This window comes from Hyperoodon ampullatus (assembly GCF_949752795.1).
Source record: "Hyperoodon ampullatus genome assembly, chromosome: 5".
Lineage (NCBI taxonomy): Eukaryota > Metazoa > Chordata > Mammalia > Artiodactyla > Ziphiidae > Hyperoodon > Hyperoodon ampullatus.
Genome location: NC_136918.1, coordinates 10,896,334 through 10,918,055, shown reverse-complemented (window position 1 = coordinate 10,918,055; position 21,722 = coordinate 10,896,334).

The window sequence follows — 21,722 nt, the reverse complement described above, 5'->3', positions numbered from 1 at the left end:
GAGGAAGCTCTAAGACCTCATCTCTTGGCATGATGTTCTAGCAGAAAAAACACTCAACCTCTGTACCTTCTTCATTGACTTCTCGAGATGCCAGCAATAGTAGAGACAGTAAAACATCATAATTATCCCCAGAAAATCAAGCTCAAGAGAAACAGAATGGAGATTAGCTCCTGATAAAGGTGATTCCTATCCCTAAGTTTGTAACTTTACATGACAAATGGAAATGGTACATAACTAGTTAGTTCCTTTGTCAACTTCAAAACTTATTCCACAGCTTCCCACTGTGCTTTTGAACTTTATCTTCCCATCTCTTCTCTTCTGATTACTTATTCCAGTTTATCAAGGAGAGCCTGTATGATAGTTAAAAGCACAGGCTAGAGTCAGACCATCTGGGCTGAAAATATGACTCCATGTTGGAAGACAATTATCCATGGGTATCTCACATTTCTGCACATCCTTTCAGCAGAGGTACTAACAGCCTTTATTCTGGAATATTTTTTCAAAGCTGTTTGTATAGTGAACAACCTGGGACAGCAGAGATGGTCCAAGTGTCTCTGGGGCAGAGGGCATATTATTTGTTGCCCAGTATAATAATGTCTCCACCCAGGGCAATCGTTGGACAAGTTTGCATGCAATCCATTAAAAAGATTGGGATCTCCTAAACTTGGGGCTCCTCAGCTGTGATGCAAACCCACAGCATCCAGCTGGGTCTGTCTCCACGTTGCCTCCCTGGGACTTGAGGGGCAAGAGTAACCGACAGGAACATGAAATTCATGCTACCTGCTCTGTCCTTTGTCTTTGATCCAGGAGTGTTGTGTCTTTTGCAGGCATCCGTGAAACTGTAAGAGGCTAACCTGTTAGCTTAGGAGTGGGGTGAAACCTCAGACCTTAATAATGCCACTTAATAGGCATGTGACCTTGGAAATGAACCTTTGGTTTCTGCATCTAAAAAATGAGGTTAACAATAGTCTTTACCACACAAGATTGTTAGATGCTTAAATAACACCAAAGAAATATTTAGCATAGTTCCTGGAAATGTAAATGCTTACAAGTAAGTTAACTCTGGTTGATTTTAATTTTTTTTTTTTTTCCTGACATTTTTGGCTTAAATTTTGGTTTTGGGGTATTTTTTTGTTTTGTTTTTTCGCTCTTCTTATATGAACAATTCATCTTTTTGGAAGTGCTGTATATATTCATCTTTTTCTTTTGTTTTAACCATATATGAATTTATATGGAAATGGAAGGTTTAAGCATTCATAAAATACAATAGAACCTGGGAATTGTATATCTAAGCACCATTCAGAGATTTGCAGAGGAGAGAAAAGGAGCTTACTGCTTTTGAACTCACAGCTCAAAGCCGTGAGTTTAACTCTACGTATGTATTACAGGCAAGTTGCTGTCAAACAGAGAAAATTCCCAAACATATAAAGTTAGAGCACCTTACTATGGGGCCCCAGGCAATGATAGCATCTCCGTATTCTCCCAGGTAATAGTAACGTTCAGCTCAGTTGAAAACTACTGTTCTGGTCAAAAGATTTGTCTGTTTTCTTCTAAGACAGTGGTTGAGTCTTGATTGGAAGCACCTGGAGAGCTTTAACAAATACCTATGGAGGCCTGAGCCCCACCCCAAAAGGTCTTGATTTAATTGGCTTATGTGAGACTCTGGCAACAGGATATTAAAAACTCGCCAGGTGATTGCAATCTACAGCCAATGTTCTAAGCAAAAGAGCGGCAAGAAACTAAAGGCATCTCTTTTTAAATATTTCAAGGAGGTAGGGCAGGGGATGAAATAACGTCATGAAAAATTGAAAGGATGAATCTACCCTTTCTCATGCTTCAAAGTTTGTAATGTCTAAAATCAAGTTGAAGGCCCTCAAAATCATAAGTCCAAATCAACTGGTTTTCTCTCTAGGTGGTCAAAGTGGTCTTGCATGTGGTTCTTCCCCAACACAACTACATTGTGGCACATTGTAAAGTAAGCATTGTATATTTCAATGTTGATGATTCAGATGATTTCTATAGCCAAATATGCCACAGACATTAGTCAGACGGGTTGTATAGACAAGTCTATAGTTGATCCTTGTGATTTGAGAAAGTTATGTTTGCTCTGAATGAAGGCGTCTTTGTTTTTCACATCAGCACGTTTCACTCATACGTTTGTAAAACGTGAGACTATCCAGGATAGGAAAGTCAAAACAGGACTGTTACTGAATTATCTGTAAAATAAACAGTTTCATCTAAAACAGCCATTTTTAGGCCACCCATAGACAAAGATTTTACAGGGATCCTTCAAGTTAAATATGAATGTTTAAATCATAAAAATATGGTTTAAAATCAAATGCAGGACTTCCCTGGTGGCACAGTGGTTAAGAATCCGCCTGCCAATGCAGGGGACACGGGTTCGAGCCCTGGTCCGGGAAGATCCCACATACCACGGAGCAACTAAGCCCATTCACCACAGCTACTGAGCCTGCGCTCTAGAGACCACGAGCCACAACTACTGAAACCCGAGCACCTAGAGCCCGTGCTCTGCAACAAGACAAGCCACCGCAATGAGAAGCCCATGCACCGCAATGAAGAGTAGCCCCCCACTCATCACAACTAGAGAAAGCCCACGCTTAACAACAAAGACCCAATGCAGCCAAAAATAAACAAATTAATTAAAAGGAAAAGAAAAAGCAAATGCAGTTTGAAAATGAGAAACGGGAAAACAATTTAGGAAAAAACATTATTTAAGAACTTGATTGGTGAACAATCACACCATTCTCTCCTTCCAACGTAAAAATATAATGATCAAGACAAGTTAATCACTATTTCATTTTATTCCTTATTTGTGGCATCAAAAGGGATAAGGCAGTAGTATTTGAACAATTTCTTCTGTAAATGTTAGGCACTTTACCAACAGCATTTCATTTTCTTGCCCACAACAGTCCTATGAGGTGTTTTCGTTATTGGGGCTCATGGAGGTTAAACTCTCTGAAGTATTAATAGTTTAACTACTCTGTGGGTATGTGGGGAGGAAGGTAGGAGTGGACCTCATTGGTCTCATTTAGAAATCTCACTCTTTCCCATTACCTCACTTGACATTAACAAAGGACTGAGCATGCAAAGGTAAGTAATGTAGGTGTTATAGACTGAACTGTGTCCTCACAAAATTCACATTTTGAAGCCCCTAACTGCTAATGTGACTGTATTTGGAGATGAAGGCTTTAAGGAGGTAATTAAGGTTAAATGGCATCATAAAGGTAGGGTCTTAATGTGATGGGACTGATGTCCTCATAAGAAGAGACACAACAGATTCACAGACTTGTGGTTGTCAAGGGGGGGTGGGGAGTGAAGGTTTGCGAGTTTGGGATTAGCGGATGCAAACTATTACACGTAGAATGGATAAAAAACAAGGTCTTACTGTATAGCACAGGGAACTATCTTCAATATCCTGTGATAAAGCATAATGGAAAAGAATATAAAAAATACATATATATATATACCTGAATCACTTTGCTGTACAGCAGAAATTAACACAACATTGTAAATCAACTATATTTCACTAAAATTTTTAAAAATTCTTTTAAGTGCAAACAAACAAACCAAAAAGAGACACCAGAGATCTCTTTCTCTCTCTCCGTGAGTGCACAAAGAAGAAGCTATCTGAAGACACAGGGAGAAGGTGGCCATCTACAAGCCAGGAAGAGGGCCCTATCCAAAGACCAACCATGTTGGCATCTTGATCTTGGACTTCTAGCTTCCAGAACTTTGAGAAAGTCAACTTCTGTCATTAAAACCACCTAATCTATGATATTTTGTTAAGGCAGCAAGAGAAGACTAATACAGAAGGAAATGGTTCTGTAATTCATTTATAATCTCGCTATATGTGTCTGGAATCATAAACCATTGAATAGTAAAGAAATCCCTGGACCAGGAGTTGGAAGTTGCCATACCTTCTCCTCAGCATACCAGCCAGTGAATGTGGGCATGCCAAACATTCTTTAAGCCCCAGTTTACTCATTTGTAAAACTGAGATTTTACTATCTGCTCAGCCTACCCCTCCCAAGTTATTGTGAAGATGAAGTACTAATGCTTTATAAATTGTAAAGAACTAAGCAACCATAGGAAAGACCACCAGTAAAATTCAAAGTACATGTGACAGTTACCCAGAAAATACCAATTTCCTTCAAACAGGTTTGGAAAGTATTTACAGTAGCAAGGCATTGAGTAGATATAATGCTCAGAATAGATTTCAAATGGCCTGTCCTAACACACAAAATTTAAATTTCTCTGTTAAGTGATTACTCCTTGGATAGAACCCAGGAGACCTCTTAGGGTTCCCTGATTGAGTGGCTATAAATGGGCAATTTCAACCCCTCATTATACAACACCAGCATTTATATTCCCTTATTAGTCTTCCTTTCAAGGTATTTCTCCTCTACCTGTAGCGTATCTTAGGGTTTTTCCTAAGTACGTGGGAATCAAAAGATCTGCATTCTTATCCCAAGTCAACCACATTCTAACTACAGATACCAGCATATTTAACCCCTGTGGATATAGCCTCTTCATCTAGAAAATGAAAACATTGGGCTATGTTTAGGGTTGCCAGATAAAATACAGGAAGGCCTGTTAAATTTGAATTTCAGATGAACAATTTTTTTTTTTTAGAATAAGTATGTTTGGTATTTTTATTTGCTAAATTTTACAACCTTGGCTGAGTCACTTCTCGCATCTTGCCTGGTATAACTTCAAATTATATAAACAATGACAATAGCTGAATTATTGAAAGTTTGCTCTGTGCCAGGCGTATTTGTCTTTAACATCTATTATCCAACTTAATCCTCTACAAAGCCCTATAAGAATGTGTGAAGTCAGAGGGAACACAGACCACAAGACAGTCTCGCTGCTGACACCAATGGAAAGTTCAGAATCTTCAAGACAACCCTTAGTTTCAATAATTCACTGCAAGGACTCACAGAACTCACTGAAAGCTGTTAGACTCACAGTTACAGTTTATTACAAGCTAAAATCTATAGATTAGGGAACTCTCTGACAGTCCAGTAGTTAGGACTCTGCACTTTCACTGTGGGGGCCTGGGTTTGATCCATGGTAGGGGAACCAATATCCTGCAAGCTGTGCGGCACAGCCAAAAAAAAAAACAAAAACAAAACCCCCAAAAAACTACAGATTAAAATCAGCCAAGGGATTGACATGTACACACTACTATATTTAAAATAGATAACCAATAAGGACCTACTGTATAGCACAGGGAACTCTTCTTAATACTCTAATGACATATGGGAAAAGAATCTAAAAAACAGTGGATGTATGTACAACTGATTCACTTTGCTGTACAGTAGAAACTAACACAACATTGTTAATCAACTATGCTCCAATATAAAATAAAAATTAAAAAAATAAATCAGCCAAGTGAGGAGATGCATAGAGCCAAGTCCAGGAGGGTACCACAGCAGCTTCCACGTGTCCTCTCCCATGTAGTCATGGGCAGTGTTGACACCTCCTGGTGATGATGGGTGACTGTACACACAGAACATTGCCAACCAGAAAAGCTCACCTGAATTCTGGAATCTTTACTGGGGCTCCATCATTGACTGCCCACACAGCTAACATCAGTTTCCAGTGCCTTCCAAGGTCAAACTGATAGCATAGAATTCAACATTCCCACCATAAATCACATTATTAGACTTTCTGGCATGGCTCAAAGCACCCAGGTAAACAAAGACACCCTCATCAGGCAAGACATTCCAAGGGCTTACAGATAATCTCAAGTAGGGCAAAGGCCAGACCACTCTTCGTTCAAAGTTGAATTTTTTACTACATTGATAGAGATTAGTAGTAGCTCTCAGTTTAAAGATGGAAAAACTGAGATACGCGGTCAAATGACTCACCCATGGCCATATAAATAGTAGCAGAGATGGAATTCAAACTCAGAGTCTATGCTTTTAAGCACTGAACTGTGCTGTATTTGATTCACAGAAAGATACAGAACAAGTCCCAATAACTGTGGTCCATCCTCCAGTTACTGTTACTTTCCAACCAAGCCGTCAACCCCTTTTAAACCAAGCCTGATCCAAGTCAGGTTGTTTACAATAAAAGCCTGGTTTCAATCCCCTGATTTCTTAATCAGGAAAACAGCCAAAGATGATTTTTGTTTTTGACTGAAAAGGTATAGCACCCCAACTTTGTCAAATAACACCACAAAAGTTGAGTATCCCATATACTGGGCAGTGCACTAATGGCATTACTGTACCCAAGTAAATGTTAGTCATGAGGGGTGTTCCTTTCATTATATAATTTCTGAATGACCAACATGTAGCTCTTGTTCAGATTCTCAGTCTTCCTCTCACTCCCCCTCCTTCCCTCTCTCCTTCCATCCCTCCTGCCCTCTCATTGAGGCAGTAATCCTAACTGCTGGTTTTCTCTTTCACGCCTTATCTTCCGGTCTCCTGGGTGAGAAGGACAAGGTCTGTAGCTTGTGCTTAGGGGGAAAAAAAAAAAACAAGCAAAGCCAGCTTTGGTTTGAAGTTCTCCTGGCTTACTTAGCATTAAATTAAAAAAAATTAATAAATCCTCAAGGTTCAGCTGAATTATTTGGCCTAAATTCGAAGGCCTTCGAATTTGGCCTAAATTCGAAGGCCAAAAGCATTGCTAACCTTATTTGTGCTGCCACTATAATCTTATTTTTCTTTTTGTTTATCTCAAATGGTGAATTCTTGAGAAAATAATAGATTTAAGAATTCCTACATATTTTGCCAAAATAACATCTTTATTAAGACCCAATAGTTACCACTTATATATACCATGCTACCAATAGAGTAGAGAAAACTAAGGATCAGAGAAGTTATATGAGGAAGCCAGAGTCACACAGCAAGTCAGGGGCCAATTCCGAACTAGAACAAATGTTTCCTAATTTAGAACTCAACAAAGGCTATGCCATCTCCTCTACAGACAGAGAGACAGTCTTTGCTCTAGACAGATGATCAAGCAAAAGATAACAAGGGAGATAAGCTGGCTCTCAGTCAAACATATGAAGTAACTCAAAGTAACGTCAATAATTTAGAAAAGATTTTCTAAAACCAGCAGAGGATTTTAAGTTTTTTGCTATTGTTTATCTGCACTTTACATTTGTCTTTACATAGCACATCAATACAATAGTCTCCAAAAGGAGTGTTTTGTTGCTTGGATTGAATTTTTTTGTTTGTTTTATTAGTTTGTTTTTACTGTGAGGTCTGTTGAAAGGGTAAGAGGTGTGAAATGTGAGGTGGGGGAGTTAGAGAATGAAGAGGCTACTTTGTTTTGGTTTTTTTTTTCACTTTGAAATAGTCTCACAACTTATTATTACATAAGGGTAATATTAGCAAATGTTAAAACACAGGTGCATCAAGGATGGCAATTAATTAGTCTCCAATATCACCAATCAGTCCAGATGCTGGCCATAGTTCATGGGTTTGGAGAAATGAGACCCTGGTACACACTGGCTAAAGGGCAATGTTTTACAACTCCTAAGTCCTAGTTTTATTGAGCACTGTTATGCACTGAATTCTTTGTGTCACCCCTGCCCCCCTAAAAAAAAATCATATATTGACATCCTAAGTCCCAAGGTATTCATATTAGGAGGTATGGTCTTTGGGAGGTAATTAGGTTATGAAGGTGGAGTGCTTATGAATGGGGTTGGTGCCTTATAAAAGAGACCCCAGAGAGCTCTCGTCCCTTATGCCATGAGGACACACCAAGAAGATGGCCAATTATGAACAAGGAAGTGGTCTCTCACCAGATCAAATCTCCCAGCATCTTAACCTTGGACTTCCCAGCCTCCAGAAATGTGAGAAATTAATTTTTGTTCTTTAAGCCACCCAGTCTATGGCATTTTTGTTGTAACAGCCCAAACAGACTAATCAAGCACTTATTTTGAATCAGTCACTATTTTATAAACACATTATAGTACTTAGTCCTCTCAATATCCCATTTTACAGATGAGAAAACTGAGTTCAAGAAAGGTTAAATAACTACCCAATATTTTACAGCTAGAAACTGGCAAAGTGTGAATTTTTATCTAGTTTCTGCAACTTCAAAACTCATAATATTAAGCACATAACATTGCCCCATAATATGGTGACATAGTAAGATATATTGGCCATCGTCAAGGACATTATTGTTTGGATGGTTTGGCTTGGTTTGTTTGATTTGGTTGGACTTAGTTTGGTTTTAAGCCAAGTGTCCCAAAAGAAAATTTGGGGAATCATCATTTTGACTTAAACTACTTTACTTGTTTTGCCTCAAAGATATTTCAGGGCTTCCCTGGTGGCACAGTGGTTGAGAATCTGCCTGCCAATGCAGGGGACACGGGTTCGAGCCCTGGTCTGGGAAGATCCCACATGCCGCTAGGCCTGTGAGCCACAACTACTGAGCCTGCGCATCTGGAGCCTGTGCTCCGCAACAAGAGAAGCTGCGACAGTGAGAGACTCGCGCACCGCGATGAAGAGTGTCCCCCGCTTGCCGCAACTGGAGAAAGCCCTGGCACAGAAACGAAGACCCAACACAGCCAAAAATAAATAAATAAAAATAAAGAATTATTCTAAAAAAAAAAAGATGTTTCAGCGTATTTTTCTTGCCAACAGAAATTCTATAGATGCAGTTTCACATAATAAAAAAGTTTTACTACTTAAATACATTATAATTAGCTGTTGTAAAGTACTTCTCATCTTTAAAGTTTACTAACATCCAGCCTATTAATTTTCTCACACCTCTGCAGCTGTTCTCACAGGTGGTTGATGAGTGAACTCCAGAGTGAAGAAGAAGATGGTCACGGAAGAGCTATGCCTTGTGGGGAAAACCATCCCCAAATCAAAATAAATCTTTGTGCACCTGACTCTTTGCAAAGGCAGTGTAGGGTGAAAATAACACATTGGTCTTCCTTTTGCACTGAGTTCATTTGGTCTCAGACTCCTGGGGAGGGAGATAGCTGGTCAATGGAGCACCTCCCCTATAGGTGCTGGGGAGACACACTGATCAGGAAGGTAATTATTCCAACGGGTGGGTAAATAGGAGGGATAAACACCACCAAAAAAAAGAGCATTACTGCGAGGCAGGACTTAACTTTAAAACTAACCATAGAAACAGGTTAAAGAATTGTTAAAGAAGAACCAATGTGAGTATGAAGAGGTGGGAGTGCAAATCCTTGTTTCCTTGTCAGTTAGACTTCCACATAGCCAATGCCAGCTCTTCCTCAACTATGCTGAAGCCATTACAGAAAAAGGAAGTGCTGGGTCAGCAGTAGGTCAAAGAAACTCACCTGGAGATGAGACAATATTATTAATCACACCTCAGTAACAATCCCCAAAGCGTGTTGATAAAAATCTAAGCCAAGGGACTTCCCTGGAGGTCCAGTGGTTAAGACTCCGTGCCTCCACTGCAGGGGGTGCTGGTTTGAACCCTGGTCTGGGAACTAAGATCCCACATGCAGCATGGCATGGCCAAAAAAACCCACAAAAAACAAATTCTAAGCCAAGTGTTGAATGATTCTGACTTTCTTTCCCCAGTATTAGCACAGACAATCATTTACCTGCAATCCAAGAACAGAAAGAGGAAAATATTTCTACACCATCATCTGTGTGGAGCTAAGTCAGATATATGGCCTTTGAATTAGGCAGTGGGTAATAAAATAAGTAGCAACCAAACGTGGAAGATCACAAAGGATTGGACATATGCAGGAATCATCAGCAGTCGCTCATCTAACATCCATGTTTGGAACGGTGGGTGTTAATAGGTTGAGTTGTAGTACATATCCAAAGTCCAAAGTTCACAAATCATACATGTGACAGTTCTCATGGATGCATTGTATTCACCCATAAAATCACCTAATGAGACTGTTCATCATAATCTTGGCTCCAAAGCCTAAGAACTGCCACCCAAGTGTGGCTAGACCTAGTTCCATGATGAATCAAGGCTCATTCCAGAGAACATCCATTAGCTCTGTTATTTCTATGGCTTCTGAGGGAATCTAGACTATTTCCTTCTAATCACAAATTAAATCAGACCAGCATATTATGAAGTAAGTGCATTATTGGCTATTTTATGCAAATAGGCCACTTACAATTTCTTTCCAAGGTTTCCCAAATCAGAGCCCAATCTAGTAGTCAGTGCAAAATTGGTCCAGATAAGGATAAATGTGGTGAATTTGCATCAAATAAATCACAGTGGTTAAAAATTCTAGGCCAACTTGTAGCTGGTATCTGTGTACGGCAAATAAGTAGATTTAGAGGATCAAGGTTGAAAATAAAGTGAGCCTCTTCATTTAGGGGACAGAAATCACGTCAACCAAATTCCCCAGAGATCATCTTCGCTGCTACAGCAACCCCAAGCCAGTCGGAAAGAAAGTTCAGCTGGTCTTAGTTCCATCTGGCCTCCAAGGTTGAAGCCAACGAACCGAAGTAAGCATGCTATAGAATGGAGACCCCTAGACTCAGATTACTTTATTTTGGTAATGGCTGATTGGTTTTGAAAAGAGAACTGAATTTACCATGTGTTCACTTCATATCAGCATGTTTAGGATAAAAAGTTACTCTAGGGCTTCCCTGGTGGCGCAGTGGTTGAGAGTCCGCCTGCCGATGCAGGGGACACGGGTTCGTGCCCCGGTCCGGGAGGATCCCACATGCCACGGAGCGGCAGGGCCCGTGAGCCATGGCTGCTGAGCCTGCATGTCCGGAGCCTGTGCTCCGCAACGGGAGAGGCCACTGCAGTGGGAGGCCCGCGTACCGCAAAAAAAAAAAGTCACTCTAAAATGTGTCCAGTGCTGTGTGTTTCAGGTTATGTGTGTGCGCTGTTTTAAAATACTGGTTTCACTACATGTGTGGCACGAATCCTGCTTAATCAGGAGTGGGTTAATGGCTGCAGTAGTGGCTGACATTAAAGCTGTCATTTCGTTAAATAGCACTAACCTACTGGGAGAGAACGTGGCATTGGAAGAAACCAGAGCAGAGCATTAGTAGTGGACAAGAGCAGCTTCGTCGCTGAGGGCAGAGGCGGCCAGGGAAGAGGAGAAGGGCAGAGTGCAGACATTTCAGCGGATCAGAGAGGCCGATATTCAAAACTGTCCCATGTTAACAATGTAGAAGTTCTTTAAATTTGAGGAGTTATAAAAAATTGTTTTTCAAAAATAAATAACATTACATCTTGAAATTTAAACTCTAACTTCTGCTAAATTTCTGAACTAAATGTCTGGAGGGTATTTTACCTTTTATAGACTATTTCTCTTACTGTAATAATTTTGTTTCCTTTTATTCAGCTCACCCTTCCGCATTCCTAACCCAGTCTTTCAGTAATTAATATTAACAGCCTGGAGTTAACTCCTTCATATCTTCTATTATAGATTATGTTTGTAAAATATAAAATAGTAGTTTACAGGAATGACTGAAAAATAACAAACAGTTACAAAGAAAAACTTCCACAATGGCATGTCCTAAGACAATTATGATGATATTTGAGAAAATTTCTTTCTTGAATTATTTCTTTTTGTAGATTTAGATTATTTTTTAAAGTTAATATATATAGCTTATGATCTTATTACCTTTACCTGTTGCTTTCAATAAAATTAAGGATGAGTTTTAAAGACATTTGTAAATATCTGCATAATGTTCTGCTGAATGGATGGATCATGGATGTGGAAGAATATTGGTACTCTTAGTGCCAGCACCCACGTGCTTCTCTTCATTCCCAGGTGCCCTTGAAGTTAGATTAGCTATATACTAGACAGCGGACTATAGATGAGAGTGAGGTATGTCACTCCTAAGTTTGTCTTCCAAATCTTTCCTCTGCCCTCCCTTCCTTCTTCTCTCAACTGGTTATAGAGGAACAAGCTAAAGACTCAGGAATCCAAGAAGTTGGAAAGAATCTGCACTGTTGAATCACCACATAAAAGGCCATTTACCAAATACCTGACTGGACTGTGACATGAACAAGAATTAGAACTTTATTTTTTATGTCATGAAGGTGGTTGCTTGTTACCTCATCAAGCTTACCCTCATCAGAGCATAACTTACCCTAAAATTTTATCTTCTAGACATAGCAGTTCTGTGGCATCATGGAAGTGCACTGCTCAGATCTACAAGAGGAACGGTGGCAGGAAGTATAGTTCACTGAGCACTCCAGGCACCGTTCCCTGGCTCTGCCATGGTGTTCCCACCAAGGTCAGGCTCCTCTTGGACCGCTTGCTCCCAGCCAGTGACTGAGCACACAGTGCGAACTAGAGCCGGGATATTCCTACCCAAAGCAGGAACCCTACAACTTTTGTTCAAGGACTCCCCATCAGTATAGCTGAGACTTTCTGAGAACTACGCTGCAATCTGAAGGTTCTTCCAACTTCTTCTCCCTCTTATTTATATTTCACAGATTTGTCCAATAACTCTCTTATATATACAATATCATCTTCACATCCTCTTTCTGTAGGATCCAAATCAATTTAGGTTACTTCAGGATTTTCACTATTATATACAAAATTGTGATGAAAATATTTATGCATATTTTCTGAATTTCAGATAAAATTCTTAAATGAGATTCTTCAGGAGACATAATGAACATTTCAGGACTCTTGGCACATGCACCAAATGGGTTCCAAATTGTTACAATTTACTCTAATACCGATTAAATGAAAGTGCTCAGAGTAACATCCTCAGCAAAATTAAATATTATAGTTTAAAGAAATAATAAAAGCTTTTTGCTCATTAGAAGGGCAAAAAGCATCACTCATAGCTGTTTTGCTATGCATTTTTTTCAAACCTAGTGAACTTGAACATAATTCTAGATATTTGCATATAAATTGTATTTCTGCTTTTGTGAGAATTCTATTTGTGTATTTTGCCCATTTACCTCTTGTTGATCTTACCATTTTTTCTCTTTGTGACATTTATTTTTATTCACTAAAATTCCTAGTTCTTTAATTTCCTTCAAAAAAAAGACCCTAGGGCTTCCCTGGTGGCGCAGTGGTTGAGAGTCCGCCTACCGATGCAGGGGACATGGGTTCGTGCCCCGGTCTGGGAGGATCCCACATGCCGCAGAGCGACTGGGCCTGTGAGCCATGGCCGCTGGGCCTGCGCATCCGGAGCCTGTGCTCCACAACCGGAGAGGCCAAAACAGTGAGAGGCCCGCATACCACAAAAAAAAAAAAAAAACTAATTTTAAACAGAAATAGAATAAACAGAAAATGTTTCCTTGTAAGTACATCAATGCTACATGTAGTTAATGATAAAATATGGGCCGTTTTTAATTAACACCCTTCCAGTGTTAACACAAGCTCCTCTTTTACCAGAATGTCAACGTTTATTCGTTGGCAAATTTAATTAATTAATTATAAATTTATTTGTTTATTTATTTATTATTATTATTTTTTTCTGCGGTATGCGGGCCTCTCACTGTTGTGGCCTTTCCCGTTGTGGAGCACAGGCTCCGGACGCGCAGGCCCAGCGGCCATGGCTCACGGGCCCAGCCGCTCCGCGGCATGTGGGATCTTCCCGAACCGGGGCACGAACCCGTGTTCCCTGCATCGGCAGGCGGACTCTCAACCACTGCGCCACCAGGGAAGCCCTGTTTATTTATTTTATTTTTGGCTGCGTTGGATCTTCGTTGCTGTGCGTGGGCTTTCTCTAGGTGCGGTCAGCAGGCTTCTCATTGCAGTGGCTTCTCTTGTTGAGGAGCACTGGCTCTAGGTGCGCGTGCTTCAGTAGTTGTGGTACGCCAGCTCAGTAGTTGTGGCTCATGGGCTCTAGAGCGCAGGGTCAGTAGTTGTGGCTCATGGGCTTAGTTGCTCTGCAGCATGTGGGATCTTCCCAGACCAGGGCTCAAACCCCTGTCCTCTGCATTGGCAGGTGGATTCTTAAGCACTGCACCACCAGGGAAGTCCCTCATTGGCAAATTTTAAATGTTAACAATGAAATATGTGTTGAATTACCTATCATGGAAAAAACAGAAATCTCTGTTGAAGATACTTAAGAAAATATCGTATCTCTTCTTATATCATTTTTTCCCCTTTTTCTCAGTATAGTACTGTTGTCTTTTACCCATCTTCCATGCCTCCAAGGAATAAAATCAGTTGAGATTATTCTTTAACTGTATCTTCAAAACAAAATATCACAAGGAAAAAGCTCAAATTTTTATACAGAATCTCTATTGGACAACTGAATTCACACACACACACACACACACACACACACACACAGTCCTACTAATACTGACATACAAAACTAAAGAAAATAATGTTACACCTTTGTACACACCACCAAGCCTAAGAAACGAACACTGCAGATCATATCAAAGCCTCATGTAGAATCTCCTCAATCTCTTTCCTCTGCAATTCCCCCAAAGATAGCCACTATTATGAATTTAATGTTTATCAATCTTACCCTTGTTTTTACACTTTCACTATATACATGTCATGCCTCAATAAAAAATATGCAACATTGTTTTGCATTGTTTCAATTTTATTTAAATTGTATTATATCCTACACATCCTTCTACAACATGCTTCTTTACCTCAAAGATATGTACATAAATATTTTTTTCCTTTTTTTTTTTTTTTTTTTGCGGTACGCGGGCCTCTCACTGCTGTGGCCTTTCCCATTGTGGAGCACAGGCTCCAGACGCACAGGCTCTGCAGCCGTGGCTCACGGGCCCAGCTGCTCCGCAGCATGTGGTATCTTCCTGGACCAGGGCACGAACCCGGGTCCCCCTCATCGGCAGGTGGACTCTCAACCACTGCGCCACCAGAGAAGCCCAATATTTTTGAGATTTCTTTATCTTGGCAGGTGTAGCTCTGGTGCACTTTAACTGTTGGATAGAACCTTCTTCCAGGTAGTGTCTGTGGATCATCAACATCACATCCCCTGGGAATCTATTAGAATTGTGGGATCTTGAGACCCACTCCAGACCTACAGAACCAGAATCTGCATTTTAACAAGGTCCCTGCATGATAGAGATGCACACTACAGTCTGAGATATATTGCCATTGATTTCCTTTGTATTAAAACTTCACACTTTATCTATTCTCTGCTAATGGATATTTAGACTGTTTGTAAATTTTTAATATGCTGATTTGATATTTTGCTTCTTTTATGTTTTTGTTTTTAAGAAAGCTTTCCCATCAACAAAACAGTAAAGGTTTCATAACCAGTTCCCATTTAGGCATGTAAGTAATACACTGAAGGAGTAGTTCTTTATTCCAGGCTTAGGTGCACTAGTAACATGTATAATTTGCTCAACAGCCCTCAATGTGTAAGACATGTCATATTTCCTTACTTGTACTAAACTCACTAAAATCTTGCATCTGTTGACCAAGGCCAACAAGATGTCCAAAATCATAAATTTTCATGGTTTCCTCACCCTCACATCATTTTACTAGAACTTTAACCTATTAAGACCAGAATGAGGCGCCTGGTTATCATTCTGTCAGGTGGATGATGAGGATGCTCCCTGACCAGGCCTACGAAACCCTTTCAAAAGTCTGTGGCTGTACTCCCTCTGCACCAAGCCTCACCAGGGACACTTCACTGAGTCCAGTGGCCATGCCCCCGTACTCACAGGCAGGCATTCACTTCCAGGTCCTGACACCTCCAAGTGCCCTCACTGGGCCACCTGCAACCCTTTCGTGTTCCTTCTCAGCGTTTGAGGCATGAACTTCTTGGGTAGAGCAATTACCCAGTGAGAACACAAAATACCATCAGAGTCCTCTCCTGCTCTTCGGGTCAGCTCTGGTATGCTTAAAACTCTTCCTGTTTTTCACAAAAACCTGTTAATCCTGTTTTGGGAACAAGGAGAGCCCAAACCTTGGGAAGAAGCCCAGTTTAAGTCCTCTTGTTTCTAAAGAAAGAACATACATCCCAGAAAAATAATACAAGATGCCAATTAATTTCTCATAACAATCTATTATAAGCTTCACATTTGCCAAAGTTAAAGGATCTAATTCAGGGTAAACCAACCATTTCTCTTTAGCACTGATTGTCCTTAGCACTGAGTCACTGCATTTTTTTAAACTCGTATCCTCCACCTCAACACCTTCTCTTTTACAAATTAAGAATTTGGCCCCAGAGAGTACAAATGCTTACAAAACCTTGACCAAGGTCCAAAGTTTGCTCTGGAATTGATGAAACCAGAGTTCCTCTGGAAAACATCACTTATGAAATGGTCTCACAAATTCCATGCAGCAGTCCAGTCGCCATTCTTGGGACCACCATGGGGGTTCACTCAAAAATGCTACCTCTGCAATGAAGCTGCAGTGTCACAGACAGTTCCTATTACCAATGGATTACAAAACAAATTAAAAAAATAGAACTTGGCAAGGCAGAAACAGATCAGAGAAATTGGTAGGATTGACAGATTGCTTGGGGATAGAATCTAGTAATAAGTCAGCAATTATTAAAAACTTGCTAAAGTGGACACAGCTAGTGGATTGTAGGGGTGGAAAAATTCCACGAGTCTTGCTGCCCAGGCAACTCAATTCAATAAATGTGTTCACTACCCACTAGATGCAAAGTGCTTCATACTTTATTTCATTCAATTTAAAAAAATCATCCTGTAGGGTAATATAATGATCATCATGATACATATAAAGAAGCTAGTCCTTGCATTTTAAAAAAAGGATTACACACCCAACAAGTAACAGAATTGAGTTTGCTCCAGGTGGGACTTCTGGTTGCAGATCCAGCTCTCTTTCCTGTATACCTCACTAAGTAGCCAATAAAAATACCAGGCAGTTATAGGCCTCTAGACTTATCAGAGAAGTCATATTAACAGTAATCATCCAGAGCATCCCATCTTTTGGCTCTTTTCTGCTCAGGTTTCATTTCATCCACCTGAAAAGAAGTTACAGTATTTCTAGGAGATTTGCTTTGGAAAATGTCTGCTTCTACCTGGACACAAATTCTGAAGTATTCCTTCCTGCCAGGTATCTGCTGGGTATTGTCAAGTCAGAAAGGAACCACCATTTCTCATCAGATATTCACTGGGCACTTTTACCAGAGAACACCTGAGAACTCAAGATTCCAGACTTGGACTTTGTTCCATTGTGTTATAGCAAAGAATAGCAAAGAATCTCTCTTTCAATTTCTCTCCCTCCTTCTCTCTCTCTCTCTCTGTCTCCCTCTCACCCTCCCTCCATTCTGTTAAAGAAATACCAAAGTAAGGCTATTAATATTCCATACACAGGCTTTATAGTGAAATTGTTCATTACCATTTTTACTGACATCTTTATTCTTTGTTCCTGCCCCTGGTCACCATAGTACTTAGGTACAAGTTAAAGGAGGGTTCAGACAAATCAGTCACAGATCTGAACATAGATTCTTCCTCATCAAGGTTCCCCATGTAAAGAGGCTTCTGGACATCCCACCCCAACTGTTTGCCAGGCATGTCTCAGTCCCATCTGAAGCCAGTCCTAAGAAAGCCCCATAAAGATAAACAAGAGGGCCAATATTTATTGGGTTCCTGCCCTAAGTCCTGAGTCCAGTGTTGTTTATATTACTTATCCTTCTCATAAACCGGCAGGTAGCTATAATTATCTTCATTTTCATATAAGGAAACTGAGACTCAGAAACTTTAAACTACTTGAGACTGTACAGAACATAAGTAAATTTTACCTCAGGTCCTTCTGTCTCTGAAACCCATTGCTAGAGGTTTATGTCCTCCCAAAATTCATATGCTGAAGCCCTAATTCCCAGTGTGACTGTATCTGGAGATAGGGTCTTTAGGAGGTAATTAAGGTTAAATAAGGTCATAAGGGTGGGGTCCTAATTCAATAGGACTGTGGCCTTATAAGAACAGGAAGCGATTCTTTCCCCCTCCCCTCCTTTCCCACATTACCACTACCACCCTACACAGGGAGAAGGCAACCATCTGGAAGCCAAGAAGAGAGATCTTACCAGGAACCAAATTGACCAGCACCATGACCTTGGATTTTCTAGCCTCCAGGAATGTAAAATATAAATTTCTGTTGTTTAAGCCACCAAGGCTGTTAGTACAGCTTGAGATGACTAAGACAGCCATTCCTTTTCCTCTGTCTATCTCATGTGTCTCTCTCAAGTAGCTTCCAGGCCATTTTATTCTACCCAAAAGTAAGGTTTATACTTATGTACACTGTGCTGTGTATGGGAAATATAATGATGAGATAAAACAGTCCTGGCGCCCACCCTCATGGAGCTTAACAGTCTAGTGGAAGAGATAAACAGGAATTAAATCATCATACACATATATAATCATATGATTACTGATATTGAGCTCCCTGGCTCCCAAGTCCATCAGGCATGTCTATATAAGTCCAAAGGCAATTTGTGAACACAATTCAAGATTTATTTTTCCTAGAGATTTCACACTCCTGGGTTAATTAATAAATGTATATTGGTATTCGTTAAAGAGGGGCAGGAGTCACCTAACCCCACTGCTTGATTCATCCAAGTCTCAGTGAGGGTAAATCTGGATCCTGTGATGTAGCAATTAGTCTCAAAATGAAAATTACTCTGGGAGAGGTACTACATGACTGCACAGCCGTACTAAGGTATAAAATCTGAAAGCAGACACCCTTGAGAGAAATTTTGCCAACAAGGTATGTGCAAATGTTTCCTATGGTATCATTTTGCTGCAGGCCTGTTGTGGAGAAGAACTATAGCTCCAGAAACTCAACATGAGTTTAAAGTCTTACTAAGGTAATTTTATTTCCATTGTATAAATCTTATGTACATTTCAGGTAGTTTCAACAGCCTTGGGAAAAATATTAGAAATGAAGTTTGGAACCTTTCCTTTGAAGGAAAACTCTTCATGCTATTAGACTATTTGGGGAAAGGTTACACAGAATGATAAGGAGAATTTTAAGATAATGGCTGCTCAGTGCTCCAGTTTAGAATTTGAGGCTGGGGTTTGAAAAGGCAAAGCTGGCAGAAACTTTATGACCTCTTAAATAAATTATAAGAGAGCACTCTCGCCGTACTTAAAAGAGCATTATTTTTTAGAACCAGCGAGAGTCTCTTTCAAGAGCACTTTATGCCTCTAACTGCTGTAGAGTGAGCAAGGAATCTCATTTCTGAGACACCTGCAATGCAGGGAAGTGGCTGCTGGTTCGAGTCCCAGAGCCTTTAAGGGAGAGGAGTAGTGAATGTGAATGGGTGGGTCACAGAGGCTTGGCTGAGGCCAGCATCATACGTATTATAGGGCCTGTGCATTGGTGGGGTGATCCTTCTCTTCCATGGGCTGTAATTTTGTTTCCAAAGGGAAGATGGAGATGCAGTTAGAAGGCGGTTGGCTCAAATCTCTCAAGCTGTCTTCTTCTGACTCGGGACAGCGAAACACCCAGAGATATGATGGAGAGGAGGTGGCTTTCTTGTAATTGGGGAGGAGATGATGGCATGCCTGGGACGGTGCTCACTCTTACAGTGAGTCAGCTCATGCTGGACAGGTCCTGAGAACATAGACCCAGGTTTAATAGCACATCAGTGACAGGCTTCAGTAGGGAAGAAGAGCACTGCCAGTAAGCAGAAGAATCATTAAAATAGCAAAACCTACAAATTCAGTCATGCCATGCCCCTACTCAAAATCCTTCAGTGGCCTCCTAATACCCACAGTATGAAACTTCAGCATGGCACACTTCTATCTAAGCAGCTTTCTAGCCGCTGTTTCTCCTTCCCATATTTGGTGATTCAGAATAACTGCCATGTTCTCCTGCCTCTGGGTCTTTGTTCCCATATTCCCTACCTTCCCTCTAACTTTTTTTTTTTTTTTTTTTTTTTGCGATACGCGGACCTCTCACTGTTGTGGCCTCTCTCGTTGCAGAGCTCCGGACGCGCAGGCTCAGCAGCCATGGCTCACGGGCCCAGCCGCTCCACGGCATGTGGGATCTTCCTGGACCGGGGCACGAACCCGCATCCCCTGCATCGGCAGTCGGACTCCCAACCACTGCACCACCAGGGAAGCCCCCCTCTAACTCTTGAGTGTCTATTTGTCTTTCAAGACTTGACTCTAGTGTAATGCAGTCTTCCCTGTCTGAGGGTATTCTTTCTCTACCAGGCAGAGCAACTGACCACCACACTCCATCCCTCTATTCCAGCACTTCTTATCACTTTGTATAGTCATTGTTTGCCTTGTCTCAAGATTGTCAGGTCCCATGTTGTTTTCTTCTAACGTACTAGTTGGGTGACTTTGGGCAAATTACTTAACCACTTTGTACCTCCTTTTTCCTTCAGAAAGGGGGCTACTTATGTCATATATCCTTGCACTTCAAAAAATAAAGGGATGTAGATAATGTCTAGCCTGGTGATGCCAAAAAGAGGCTGTACATGAAATTCACAACAGAGAAGGGAATAGATCAGAAGTCAGGACTCAAAACTAAAGTGAATCAGGAAAACGAAGCCTCTGAGATCCCTGGAGATATCGGGGAAGACCACAAGCATTGGAGTTCAAGGCAATCTGATTAAACCTTGAAGAATCAGCTTGTCCCAAGAGACTGAAAGATTTAAGGTTATCTATCCAAGCAATAGACATGCACACCTGTGTCCCCTATTATTATGCTATTGGTTATATCCTGATGTTCTCCATTATCCAGCTTTGCGCCAGGAATTAACTCTAACTTTTCTCATGCCTTCTGTCAGAGTAAGTCAGTAGTGGTTTAAAAAAAAATAAAATAAAATGGTCAGGCTTTCATGAAGTTTCATAAAACTCCCCTGGGTAGATGCAAGTGACTCAGCACTAATTCAGCCAGACAGCAATCTCTTTAGAGTACAGCCCAAGCACTGGGTCTGCCCCTGAACTTTAGGTAGATAGAGGAAAGAGGTCATTCCTCAGGCTACAGACTGGCCTAGATATACGCCAGGACTGGAAACAGTGAATCTCAGCCTCTTCAGCTCCTATAATACCTCTATACCTTGATCTAGCATTACCTTTATATGATAAGCAGATATCATATTCTGAGGTTGTTACACTGATATCTCCAAATGCATTAAACTGATTCCACTTCAGCAGTTGTAGTGTCCTACGAAGGATTATGGTCACTTTCATCTTATAGTTTCTGAAATGTCCTTAAGAGGTGAGTCATGTGGTTAAAATATGAACCTTTGAGGTCTCTGAATTAGAGGGATCCTGATAATACTATTGTTCACCCAGCCTCACAAAAGTCACATCATAATTGATGAGGAGCTCAGTGACACCTTTATATTCGCTATCCATGACCTAAACTATTATGCACAACCTCTCTTCAATGTGTAAAGAACAGCTATAGATCCAACAACACCATAATACAACTTTGCTACATGATATGTCTTTTTCTAGGGCATAATGGAGACAGTTAAAGAAGGCAGGCCTTCGATGAAAGACTTAGCACATCCATTGCTCAGGTCCTATGGACATGGGCTTTCTGGCTTTCTTGAATGAAGTTCACATGTTCCTTAAGCTCCACAAAAATGCAAAACATTTTGGGATGGCATCTAAGAAAAATAGAAAATTTTCCCCTGAAATGGTCTTTTAAAATCAATAATGATTCTTGACCATTTTCTTGGTCAGTTTGGAAACTTGGCACCTTCTCCAGGTTTGAAGGTCAGTTACCTTTTCCAGATCATGACATGTTGCTTCTTGCTAGTATTTTCAGGCAAACAATACATAATGTTATGTATATATATATATATATATATATATATATATATATATATATATATAGGTGTGTGTGTGTATATATATATATACTATATATATATATA